The sequence below is a fragment of the Triturus cristatus genome, chromosome 10 (genome assembly GCF_964204655.1).
Source record: "Triturus cristatus chromosome 10, aTriCri1.1, whole genome shotgun sequence".
NCBI classification, from domain to species: domain Eukaryota; kingdom Metazoa; phylum Chordata; class Amphibia; order Caudata; family Salamandridae; genus Triturus; species Triturus cristatus.
Window position 1 is genome coordinate 27,660,970 of NC_140593.1, and position 13,375 is coordinate 27,674,344.

Genomic DNA, 13,375 nt, shown 5'->3' on the forward strand with positions numbered 1-13,375 from the left:
CAAAGAGTAAGAACATTTGGCAGGAGCTGGTAGATGTACGAAAAGTACAAAGAGCTAATTTGTATTTGAAAAAAAATAATAAATGGTATGAATCAATTTATATAGATGAAGATGAAGAAGATGTACTAGGAGACACAGGAACACCAACTGGGCAAATTGAAAAAGTTGACAAGTCAAAAGAAGAAGAAATTTATGAACATTTCAGCATACATCCTCTTCATTCTAAAGAAGTTATGGCAAACACCATTGATCTGTTTCAAATGAAAAAATCACAAGGAACTCCCGTGAGTGTATAGGAGGAGAGCTTGGAAGCTCGTTGTTTTCCCCAGCTGTTTCCTACAGGAGAAGGTGGACGATACGATGAACCTCCAGTCCAGATTCCTGCTTCTGAGTATCGGACTACAAGATTATATGCAAAAGATCCCAGATTTCATCAAAGTATTCCTTATTTGTTCCATCTGTTATTTGAAAGTGACTTGTCTGCACTATCTTATGCAGTAAACCACATTTTAAAAAGTGGAACACATCTACATAATGTGTCTGCTAAGGATTTTATGAACAAAGTGCAGCAGCGAGATGATCATTTGGAATCACAATTGATCAATCTGATGGCTTGTCAGCGTGGGACGAATGAATATTGGTACCGACGCCATGGAGAATTGAAATGTATGTTACGGAATTTAGGAACTCCAACATGGTTCCTAACCCTAAGCTGTGCCGAGTACGCTTGGGATGATTTACTGGATTTTCTACGAGAGGCAAATTCAAACATTAAAAACATCAAATACAAGACAGCAGGAGAACTGTGCTCATTGGATCCGGTTAATGTTTGCAGATATTTCAATCATAGATTTGAGGCTATGATGTCCTTCATCTGCAATAAAAAAAATCCACCACTTGGAGAAGTTGTGGATTTGTTTTGGAGAAAAGAGTACCAAGCAAGAGGTGCTCCTCACATTCATATGCTGTTGTGGATCAAGGATGCTCCAAAATTTGGAACAGATGCTGATGAAGCAGTGTTATCTTTCATTGAAGAATATGCAACATGTGCTATACCTAAAAGCACAGAAGAGAAAAAGTTAAAAGAGCAAGTTTTACGTTTCCAAAGTCATCGGTGTGGAAAGTACAAGAGCAAAGATAAATTCTACACAAAATGTCGATTTGGATTTCCTAGACCTGTTCTTTCAAAAGGAAGAGTCAACAGTTTTATGTCAGCTGTGCGACATACTATTACAAGAAAATCTCCCAAAAATACGTACAACCTAAGAAGAAAAGAAGAGTCAAAATATATAAATGACTACAACCCAGTCATTTTATCCATGTGGAATGCTAACATGGATATTCAGTATGTGGCAGACAATTCTATTGCTGTTGCTCGGTATGTCACATCTTACATCACTAAATCTGAGAAAACAGAATTGAAGGAAATGTGGGAAGAGATTTCTCATGAGAAGACTGTCAGTAAGAAGCTGTACAGTTTCAGTTTAAAGATGTTATCACATCGAGAAATTGGATCCTACGAATGTTCAGGTAGGTTATCATCTGCAAGTCTGTACTCGAAATCAAGAAGAATAATTTGGGTCAGTTTAGGCCTTGCAGGAATGCGAAATCGGGTACTGAAATCTGTTGGAGAAATTTAATATTTGGCCGAGAACGACCCAGAAAGTACAGATATTTTGAAAACAAACAGGTTGGACACATATTACCAAAAAAGAAGTCATCATCTTGAGAACATGTGTCTCTATGAAGTGCTGCAGAACTACATTTTTTCACGGAAAGCCACAGAAGACATCAACAATGGAAAATATAAAGTCATTGGTGAGGAAGGATGTTTGGTGAAGCAAACAAAAGGAAGTTTGATTAATCATAGGAAGCTGAGTTGTGACACTACTGACAAAAAGGAATTTTACTACTTGGCACTTTTACAGCTGTTTAAACCATGGCGTTCAGAGGACGAACTACTTGGAGAATTTCAAAGCTATGAGGATTCATTTAATGCATGTAAAGATACCATTGAATGCAGTATTTTCAGGAATTATGTCCAAATGTTAAACAAAGAAATTGAACAGGAAGCTACAATTGCAGCTGAAGTAGCTAGAGACAGTTCTCAAGACAGCCAAAGTTCTGGAACGCTCAGTCAAGATCCACTAGGACAGCCAATCTTAGAAAATGAAGCTGCAATAGCCATGACTGAAGTGGAAACGGCTATGAATCAAGCTCAGGAAGATTTAATAGACTTACCAGATTTGGAACAACAACTGAATGAAGAACAACAACACATTTATGAAGAAGTCAGAAAAAAAATTGATCACGGATTACTACATGAAAATAAAGAGTGCACATGCACATCATTTGAATCAATTAGGTTGTATGTGAGTGGACAAGCTGGAACTGGGAAAAGTTTCTTAATTAAATTCATCAGAAGCTACCTACAGCAAAAAACTGATTCAATTTTATCTTGTGTTGTTACTGCTCCAACTGGGTTAGCAGCATATAATATTAAAGGAAATACTCTCCATCGCTTGCTAATGTTACCAGTGGAGCATGAGAACAAAATAGAATATCACAAGCTAACTGGCGAAGCATGTTTCGAAGTTTCAAGAGTGTTGAAGAAGATGCAAGTTCTCATTATTGATGAGGTAAGCATGGTATCAAACTTAATGCTTGCCTTTGTGCATTTAAGAATGCAGCAAATTCTAAAGAGAGACTATGACGTGTTATTTGGAGGAAAATATGTTATAGTTTTTGGGGATCTACTCCAGCTCACTCCAGTTAAAGGACAACCAGTGTTTAATACTGTGACACATGAGGACACAAAGAAGTCATTAGGAAGCATTGGTAATGCGAATATTTGGTCATTCTTTGAGTACAAAGAACTCACTACCAATATGAGGCAAGCAAATGATGAAGAATATGGAAGTATTCTGAAAGATATCAGAATTGGACTACTCACAGAAGTTGGCAGAAAAGCATTACAGAGTCGGTTGCTACATAATTTATTTCCAAGTGAAGAAATAGTTGCAGAGAAAATATACAAGAACATTGCAGAAAAAAATACTGTAATCTGCTTAATGCCAACACTACGTGAATGCTCAATATTCAATGAGGAACTTTTGAAATTGGAAAAGGAAGAGATTAGGAAAATGGAAGCAGTGGACAAAATCCAACATGAAAGAATTACTATTACATTAACAGGCGAACTGAAAAATAAATTGGATTCTCTAGAGAAGAACATTTCGAAAACAGCTGGATTAGAAAAAAATCTATATCTTTGCATGAACTGTCGAGTATTTTTAAGGAGAAATTTGGATGTTGAAAAAGGTTTAGTAAATGGAGCTATGGGTAAAGTTGTGGGTTTTGTTAACTACCAGAAAAAAGAAGGAATTGAGTTTTTAAAAATAAAATTTGATCAGATTGAAGAGGTAAAAGACATTAGTCGTTGTTCAGACCGTTTTTTGCTTGTGAAAGACTTATATGTACGTAGGAAGCAGTTTCCATTTTCTCTAGCATATGCTGTAACTATTCACAAGTGTCAAGGATTAACTGTTGATAGTGCATTTGTATATATTGGATCTACTGTGTTCAAAGAAGGTATGGCATATGTTGCTTTGTCACGAGTGAAAACATTATCTGGTTTATTCATGATAGACTTTGATGACTCAAAAGTTAGTGCTGATGCAAATTGTGTAAAGGAGTATAATAGATTAAGAAGAACCTATGCTCCTCATTTAGGTCAGTATCCTGTGTTGGAGAAACGTGTTGTTTGACGGAAAAGGAGAATTGAGAATATCTGTAATGAGGATGTACAGAAGAGAAAACAAAAAGAGAGTCATGTGATTGCAAGCAAAAAGAAAAAGGACAATGTTGAAGAGGTTGTTGGTTGCCATTTTGAAAATAGCAGATAATAGAAAATCATGAAAAAAGATTCTGTTCTGTGCTAAGTCTTCTTTATGAGAAGCTGAGTGTTGATAAAGCTAAAATAGAAAGTGCGACTGAAATTAGAAATCTATTAGATGTATGTTCAGGACAAACAAAGTTTTCTCAAAATGTCCAGCAAGATGCACAGGAATTCTTGATGTACATCCTTTTGGTACTCGAAGATGAAAGGATAGAAATTGAAAATTTGTTTGGTCTCTGTTATAAATGGGAACATAGTTGTGAAAACTGTTTCTACACATGCAGCTCTAATGTTGATTCAGAAAGGTTTATCTATTTAACATTGCCAGAGACTAAATCAGTGACTTTTAGTAAATTACTTAAAGATGCCAATCACAACATGGAATGTTCTAAATGTAAATCAGACATGTTTTCAACGTTATTTTTAAAGAAATATGGACAGTATGTAATTTTAATGATGCAACGTTGTAGAGCTGATGGAACAAAATTGGACACTTTAATAAAGAAATTTACAGGACAGCAATTATCAATTTCTGGAAAAACTTTTGTCACAGTTGCAATAATTTTCCATGATGGGCCTATTGTAACTTCTGGTCATTACACAGTTTTTCTTAAATGTAAAAAAGGCTGGACACTGTGTAATGATTCTCAATTGGTTTTCAAGCAACGTTTGCCTTTTGATTTAGCAAATTCCTATTTAATTTTTCTGAAACCAAAATTTTAGACAGAAATTGCAACATCTGTACAAAACATTATTGCAATTTAATTGGATTACCATTGGAAATGTCATCAAAAAATATTTTAAAAATTACCATTTGGCCTAAAGGAAAGGTAATAATTTGCATTGTGGACTTCTTTGACACAAAATATTTTGGTGATTATGCTTATGCAACAGAATTTTCAGACGATATTTATTGGAATTAGTTATTGTTCTTAGGTGAGATTTTTATTGCAAATGTTACATTTCTATTACCGTATGTTTTAGTGAGAAGAGATTCTGGGCTTTTTTTAAACAATCTTTCAGATTGTTTTTTTTTTTTTGCCCGCTGTTAAGTGATGAATGCAATTGCTTTTACGATTTACAGTGAAATGCAATATATTCTGAAAACAGCAAAAAAAGGGCAAAAAAATGTTTGTTGAAATATGAAAATATGTGCACTGTATTCTAAAATGTATTGTTAAATATTAATACCTTTTTCTTTTTTTACAGATTGAGAAAGGAAAAATATAAAAAATAAACTTCTTTATAGAAAGTTAAATAAATCACTTATTTTTAATTCAGTTATTTTGATTGTCAGGTAAGTGTGAAATTTCTGGAATTATCACACATTTACTTTAATGCTCACTTTTTTTCACTACTCTTCTCTATGCTTTTCTCATTTCTGTAGTAGTCCCTCAAGGACCTTGTAGGGTGATTAAAAATGTTTTGTTTTTTTAAAAAAAAAAAAAAATGCGCGCACCGTACGCGTACGGTAAAAAAAAAAAAATTTAAAAAAGTGATTAAAAAAATTAAAAAAAAGTTAAGAGGTAAGGTTGGCTCTTAAAAGAACCGTTGTTTTCATAAAGGGAAAGAGGAAAGAAAGAATGGGAATACTAACAAGGACCACAGATGTGCTGGTCTATCCTATTGTTTATTAGGGAAACACTGGTCTCCGCATGAACAATAAGGCCATGACATCTTGTGCACCTCATTGTAACCCTCCCAAAACGAGGGTTTATATCCAGAGGAGCAGAAAAGGGTGATGCTCCCACCACAGAGGAGGGCTCAGCTGAGCTGCCGAAGATGTACTCGGCTGAGCTTCTGCGGGTGTGCTCGGGTGACTTACTGGAGATGTTTCTCCAGTATGTCGAGCATAAGTCCTGGGATGTTTATCCTTAATGTGTCTAACCATAGAGTGATTTCCAAAGGAATACTTCTTCCTTGGATTCCCTCTAGATAAGACACGCTCACAAAGTGAGCAGGTGACTAAAGGAGCGTTTACCTTTTTCTGCCCCTCTGGATAGGTAAAATATTCCCATACAAAAGAAGTCTTTTGTTTCCTCCTTCTCTCTCTGATGATGCTGCTACCAGGCTCACTCTAAGAAGAGGACTGCTGTTCTGCCATCGTATCACAAAGACAACTCAGCTCCTTCTCCTAAGGGGTCACAAGCAGTAATGAGGGGAATGGGTGTGGTGTAGGAAGGTTCTAGAACTGAAAGTAGTTTAAACCAATCAAAAGTGTTGTTTCTTGATCACATGACCAACCGTGCGCGTACATTACGCTTACGGAGCGCTTACGGAGCGCTTACGGTAAAAGTACGCATGCGTGTACGAAACACACGCGCACGCGCGCATGCGCATAACAGGCACGCACCAACACTTCCGCGTAACGTGCGCGCGCGTGTACACGTGTAAAGTATGCGCTTACGCGTCGCGTAGGAAGTACGGACGTCTACGCAAATTGCGTAACCATACGCAAACAGAGTAGAAATATTACGTACATAAAGCGAAACATGCGCTTACGGTAAGCTTACCGTACGCGCACAGTAAAAAAAAATTTATAAAAAAAAAAAAAATTGTAAAAAAGATTCACTATGTTATACAACTATATCTTACCTTTTTTTTAAAAAAAGGTGAAAATTTATATATTGCAGAATGCATTAAATTTTACCATAGTGTTTAAAGGGAAAAAAAAGTAAAAAAAAAAGATGTAAAAAACCTTGCAAAGATAAAAAAAAATGAAATGTTTCACACACGTTAAATATAAGAATTAGCATTTAAAAAACCATACAAATTCACTGAAAAAACCATGGGTTTCACACACGTTATAGTTAGGAATTAGCATTTAAAAAACTTCGCAAATTCAGTGAAAAAAACATAGGTTTCACAGACGTTATAGTTAGCTGGACATTTCACTCGTAAAAAACCAATGAAATTCCCCCGTTATAGTTAGTTAAGCTAACTATAACTCGCGCGACCGCAATCCACTGCTGATGACGTCACATATTACATCACTCATGACATGGTCACTGACATCACTCATGACATCACTGATGACATCTCAAATGACATCACTGATGACATCACTGATGACATCATCCAGTGAATGTGTGTTTTTCTGAAAATTAAATAGGTTTTATATATGTATATCTCAAGGTCGATGGAAGAATAAATGGGTATATAAGTGTCTAAATGGATGATTTTTTTTTGAAAAATGTATTGTGTAACTGACTGATAGCGTGTATCATAGTGAATACATGGCTTAGTGAGTAATGTTTAAATATGTAAATATCTGTATCAGTATCTCACTTTGTGTATAAGTGGCTGCATGGGTTGGTGAGTAGGTACATGGGTGTCTATATAGATTATTAGTTGGTTTTTTGAGTATCAGTCTGAGTGTCTGCATGGTTCGGTGGGGGGTATTACGTAGTGCATAGGTGCATGAATGAGTGACTCACTGTATGTGTTGAAGACAGCATGTGTGCAGGACTGTATGGGTGGATGAGTATGTGTAAAGGTGTGTTAGTGAGTGAATGACTTTCTCAATAGTGTCTTTATGAGTAACTACTTATGTTTTAAACTAGTATATGTGACTATTGGTGTATATAAGTGAGTATATGTGAGAGTGAGAGATTGAAAGAGTTCCTGTATGAATAAGTATGTGTTTCTATAAGTGATTGTTTAAAAGACTAAGTATGTGTAAGTTTCCGTAGAAGTAAGTGTGGTGGTGTATAAGTGTATATGCAAGTAAATGTATGTTTGATTATTTATTAGCATGAGTGACTATGTGTGTGAGTAACTCTATGGATGAGTGGCATTGTGTAACAGGATGTATAGGTGTATGAGTACATATGAGTGAGTACATGTATGAGTGACTGTATAGGACTGTTGGTGAATGAGTGGATGTGTATGTGGATCTTAGAATTACAGAAGAGATTGTTGTAACTGGTATTGGTATTTCAAATATTTTGTTAATTTTTAGTCTCTATTTTTGAATGTGTGTATCAATTGTTATATTAGGGTGAGAGGAGTACTGCCACTCTATCACAAGGATGATGTCATCAGTGATGTCATCAGTGATGTCATTTGAGATGTCATCAGTGATGTCATGAGTGATGTCAGTGACCATGTCATGAGTGATGTAATATGTGACGTCATCAGCAGTGGATTGCGGTCGCGCGAGTTATAGTTAGCTTAACTAACTATAACGGGGGAATTTCATTGGTTTTTTACGAGTGAAATGTCCAGCTAACTATATCGCCCCTGAAACCTATGTTTTTTTCAGGGAATTTCTAAGGTTTTTAAAATGCTAATTCCTAGCTATAACGTGCCTGAAACCTATGGTTTTTTCAGTGAATATATATATATATATATTACCTACTGGCGGTCTAACTATAACTCGCGCGCCCGCAATGCACTGCTGATGACGTCACATATTACATCACTCATGACATGGTCAGTGACATCACTCATGACATCACTGATGACATCTCAAATGACATCACTGATGACATCACTGATGACATCATCCTTGTGATAGAGTGGCAGACCTCCTCTCCCCCTAATATAACCGGTCGCCAGTAGATAGCTATAGTCAGGACCTAGTTTCCATAGGAAAAGTGTTTTTTCTTTTCCCGGTAACTTTGGCGCCAGTTGACGAATCTTCGCAAAATTTTCAAAACTCGTGGGGCGCTCCGGTCAGCTCCTATCTTCAAAGTTTCGGGGGGATTCGGCAAGTGGGGGCTGAGCAAAAAAAGGGGGTCCCAAAACGTGTTTTCTCCATGTTAATTCCCATAGGAAACTTTTGACACAGCTACAGCCCGACCTGCTGAACGGATTTACACCAAATTAAGCACAAAGTTAGCCCTTGTTTCAGAAAGAACTCTTTTGTTAAATGGTGTAAATCCGTTCAGTAGTTCCTGAGACATTAAAAAAAGAGGTCGAAAAATGCATTTCCCATAGGAAACTTTAGACACAGCTACAGCTGGAACTGCTGAACGGAATAACATCAAATTTGGCAAAAAGGTAGTGCTTGCTTCAGAAAGCGTCCTTTTTTTAAATGGTGTAAATCCATTCAGTAGTTGCTGAGAAAATCAAACAATAAAAGTTTTGATATTTAGAGGCACAGAGGATGCGCGCACCCTCCCGATCACAAGCATTATTCTAATTGCCTGTAAACACTAAAAACCGGGAAGTGTTGGCAATCTACCGAGTCACAAGAAAACAGGGAAACAAAGGTGAAAAAAAGAAAAGGGGGCAGGGTAGAAACACCCTGACCCTAGGCCTGCTCAGGGGGGTCCCACAAGGACCCCCCGGGTAAAATAAAGCATTTTTTTCAAAAGAATCGGCGAGATTCTCGCACCCAGCGCGAACATTGGCCGAAAAAAAATAATAATTGAGTGCGGGCTCCCACGCTTTGTTATCCAGGTGGGCTAAGTCCCGGGGGCAATATTTATTATGTATCCATCCTCTCCCACATTGTTATAGGCCCAAGCTGCAGGTTTAGGGAATGTAACAGGCAGTGTAGTGCTCACAAGCAGGATATAAAGCTATAAAATGTAACACGACCGTCAGTACCTGTTCAAAACAACATATATTTCTTGCTTTTACCTTCAGCCTAGTCTGTGAAGCAATAACGCTAAAAAGAAGGAGGGAAAATAGTACATAACATGAGGTGTTGAGTGTCCCTCCCACAGTAGCACAGAACTGTCAAAACTCCCTTGTAAAAGCAACGAAATAGCAACAGAAGTTTTCCGTCCAAACCCTGAGCGGAAGCGCTGGCATGATTCCACTGTTTGTGTGGGCGCTGGGAGGCTGGAAGCGCTGGCATGATTCCATTGTTTGTGTGGGCGCTGGGAGGCCGGAAGCGCTGACATGATTCCATTGTTTGTGTGGGCGCTGGGAGGCCGGAAGCGCTGGCATGATTCAATTTTTAGGTCTCGCCTGAGCCAGCGCTTTAGCGCTGCTCTCGTGAGAGCTTTTGTAAATGGGGGATTTGAAAGTGCAAACTAGTGCTTTCAGGCCACCAACTACAGTGCATGTGCACCAGGAGCACGCACCATTTGGCAGCCTGCGTGATCATTGAGCCGCGCGTCCACCCAGAACATCAAAGCGGCCGCGAAATGATTACTCTCACTTTACCGGCCGCACAGCCGCTTTGATGTTTGATCGCGATCGCGATCACTTTCGCGGCCGCACGGCCACTTTGCATAGCCAATAGGTCTCACTTTTTGGACCTTATACGTATTTAGTAATGCAACTATTGCATAGCTAAACACTTATAAGGTCCCAAAGGCGAGACCTATTGGCTATGCCAATGCTTGTTTTTGTGGGCGCTGGGAGGCCGGAAGCGCTAGCATGATTCCATTGTTTGTGTGGGCGCTGGGAGGCCGGAAGCGCTGGCATGATTCCATTTTTTTGTGGGCGCTGGGACGCAAGAAGCGCTGGCATGATTCCATTGTTTGTGTGGGTGCTGGGAGGCCGGAAGCGCTGGCATGATTTCATTTTTTTGTGGGCGCTGGGAGGCAGGAAAGCGTTGGCATGATTCCATTGTTTGTGTGGGCGCTGGGAGGCCGAGCAGTGTCAGCAGTTTGTACCACGTTAGATGAGGTGAATAAAACCCCCATTTCCCAGAAGTGTGCTCCGGTCAGTTTTGCACCGCCGGCCTGACAGCCGTGGGCGCACAATTGAAAGGGACAATTAGAGCCAGCAAGGAGCCGTGTATTTGACTCCTGCCCCGGGGATGTGTTCATCAGGGGGGGTTTGATCACCACTGCCGGTACTGGCCCTTGTCATTTTGCGCAATCTCGTTACATGTGGCTCGCTTCGCTACTTGACTCGGGCCCCTTTAGGAATACATACTGGAAATCATGTTTGCTATCTAGTTTTATTGCCGAGGCGAAAACATTTAGTTAGACATCAAAGAAGCAGAAAATGCTGACATGGGGATCGTTAGCACGCCAAGTCTATCCTCTTGATAGCTGAAGGAGGAAGAAATGCGATATTCTTTATTTACAACCAAATTTCGAACATTTTGCAAGGTGTCAGGATGAAAGGTGTTTAGATTATGATACATTCACTATCGGTAGCTCCTCGTTTGCAATGACACAATGCACGCTCAAAGCTGACAGGCCAGCACTGTAGTTCCTGAGTGAGTCAATACTGCGTTCCCATCCATTCCATCCCATACAGCTCTCACATGCCTCACATGGCGGATCCTGGGTCGCATTCCTTTGCTCTCATGAATATTCATAAGGGATGAAGGCAGGACGCCAGACCCTTTCGTGACCGCTGCTTGCTCTAAGGCTGTGGACTCGGATCGGAGGTCTGCCTTGGAGGTAGACATAAGCAAACTTCACTTCCTCTTCCCAATCCTAATGGAAACATTGATCGATGACTGTAGTGTGCGTTCTAGTTCTCGCACGCTGTGTGACTACGCAGCGCGCGAGGGCAGAACGCGCGAGAGCCAGTGCGCATGCGCGAGAGCGCGAATGGGAGAAGTGGAGCCGCGGCACAGAGCAAGGTGCTTGCCTGGCGCTCCTATTAGTGTAAAGTGTTTAATAAATACACACCGTGTTCCTACATCCCTGAGTTGTGTCATCCTTCAAGGGGGAGGCTAATTACGACTCTACAATGACATCATCCAGAATGCAGCTGTTCGACTCAATAAAGTACAAAGGAGAAATGTCAACCAACACGGAAATCAGCTGAATTCTCCTTGTACTAAACTTTCCATACAGTGTATTCTGAATCTTGTGCCCACCTGAGCTTATAACCACACTCGTTCCAGTTCTTTGGTGAAAAGAATGGCAGGTTACATTGGCGTAGCTGGGGGGGCAGTGGGGGCGGTCCGCCCCAGGCGGCACTCTTTTGGGGCGGGGCGGCAGTGGAGGTGGCTGCGCCGCACACGTGCTTGAAGTGCAAGCACAAATGCTTGCGAATACTGCTGCACACACGTTTCCAGGCCGGCATGGAGTCTCCTGGAGAGTCGAGGCACGCTGCTTCCAGCAGGCTTGGCGGTTGGGTAAAACTGCTCACAGGCAGCTCTAGCTGCTAGTGACAATTTGACCGCCAATCATCACGTCCTGCCGCCCGCGGCATGTGCAGAGCTAGGGTCAGTTGCAGTTCATTGGCTGCTAAGCCTGCTGCTAGCAATCACTATCTGGGGTTGATCTGGAGCCGTCCTCCAGTCAGTACACTGTACAGTACTGCAGCACCGACCGTCTCAGACTAGTGAGGTCAGGCAGCTCAGCATAGTTGTTCTGTGCACCTCGACGCCGGGCGTGGCCCCTGCCTCTCGCTGGTCCCTGTGCTGCTGGGCAGGATAAGGCATGCTGGGTTGCTTGCGCGCTCAGCGCCGCTGCCTGCGGCTGCCTGCCTAACGACGATGTAGAGTAGAAAAGCTTGGTGTTATCAGTGAGTGTCACTCCCAGTCTCACACTCCAGTCACTCTCACTCACACGGTGACGTGATTCGACTTGAGAGTTCATTATAGGCTCGTATATTTATTACGACTGATTAAGGTCCTAAAATATTTGAAAACCAATCATTGCCCTTTGACGGAAAAGGGAGGGAGGTGTAGATATTCATCAAGTGGCTTAAATGCACAATGTGTAATTCATATCACAACTTTACCACCGGACCAAACTAATCCTACACAAATCACTTTACTACGCTGTCGCTCATTTGTGAGTATCAAATCTGAGAGCACTTTGAAGGGCTGAGTTCTGGGTGTGTGCTATTCAACATCCCTTCTTACTGTGGTTTACCAGACAATTATGGTGGCGCGCATGCTTCATTCATAGGGGCATCTATAGAGTTCACTTTACAAAGTGTCTGAGCCCTCTTGGGTCATTCATGACAGTGCTGCCAGGGCATTGGGTGGGTGGCGCGGTGGAGGGATTAATATTTAAATTCTGTCACTTTAAGCAGATGCCAATCCGGTGATGCAAAATAATGTATTGAAGCGACACACACAGGTTCAAGAAATAACCTCTTTTGTCTGAAAGAGCCTTCGTCTGAGCGCCTCTGCTACTATCTGGCACTGGTTGGTTAATCTTCTCACGCACACGTGCACTGGGCTGCCTGGCCTGGGCTGGCTGGCCTGTGTCACTCTGTGTGCACTTACTGCACTGTCTGCTGCTACAAGTCGCTTTGCGGCCCCGGCCCCAGCCTTCAATCCTGTAACTCCTTGAGTTAGTAGCTGCCTTCTTCAACTTCAGGACGACGCCACGAGTGGACCAGGATGGTTCGGTTGACTGACTGTATCCTTCCCTAATATAAGTAAGTGACAATTAATTTGTATCTCTCCCTTCAGGCTCCCTATACAGTAGGAGCTTGTCTAGGTTACGATTCATGCCACAGAGGGGTGTGGGTGTGTGTGCACTGACCGATGCGTCGTTCCATTTTTCAATGTATATTTTTATTATGTCGCTGTCCTTTTCCCCCACACCTCCCCCCCCCTACCTGCCATTAGCGGCAATCTGGGGGATAGCCCCG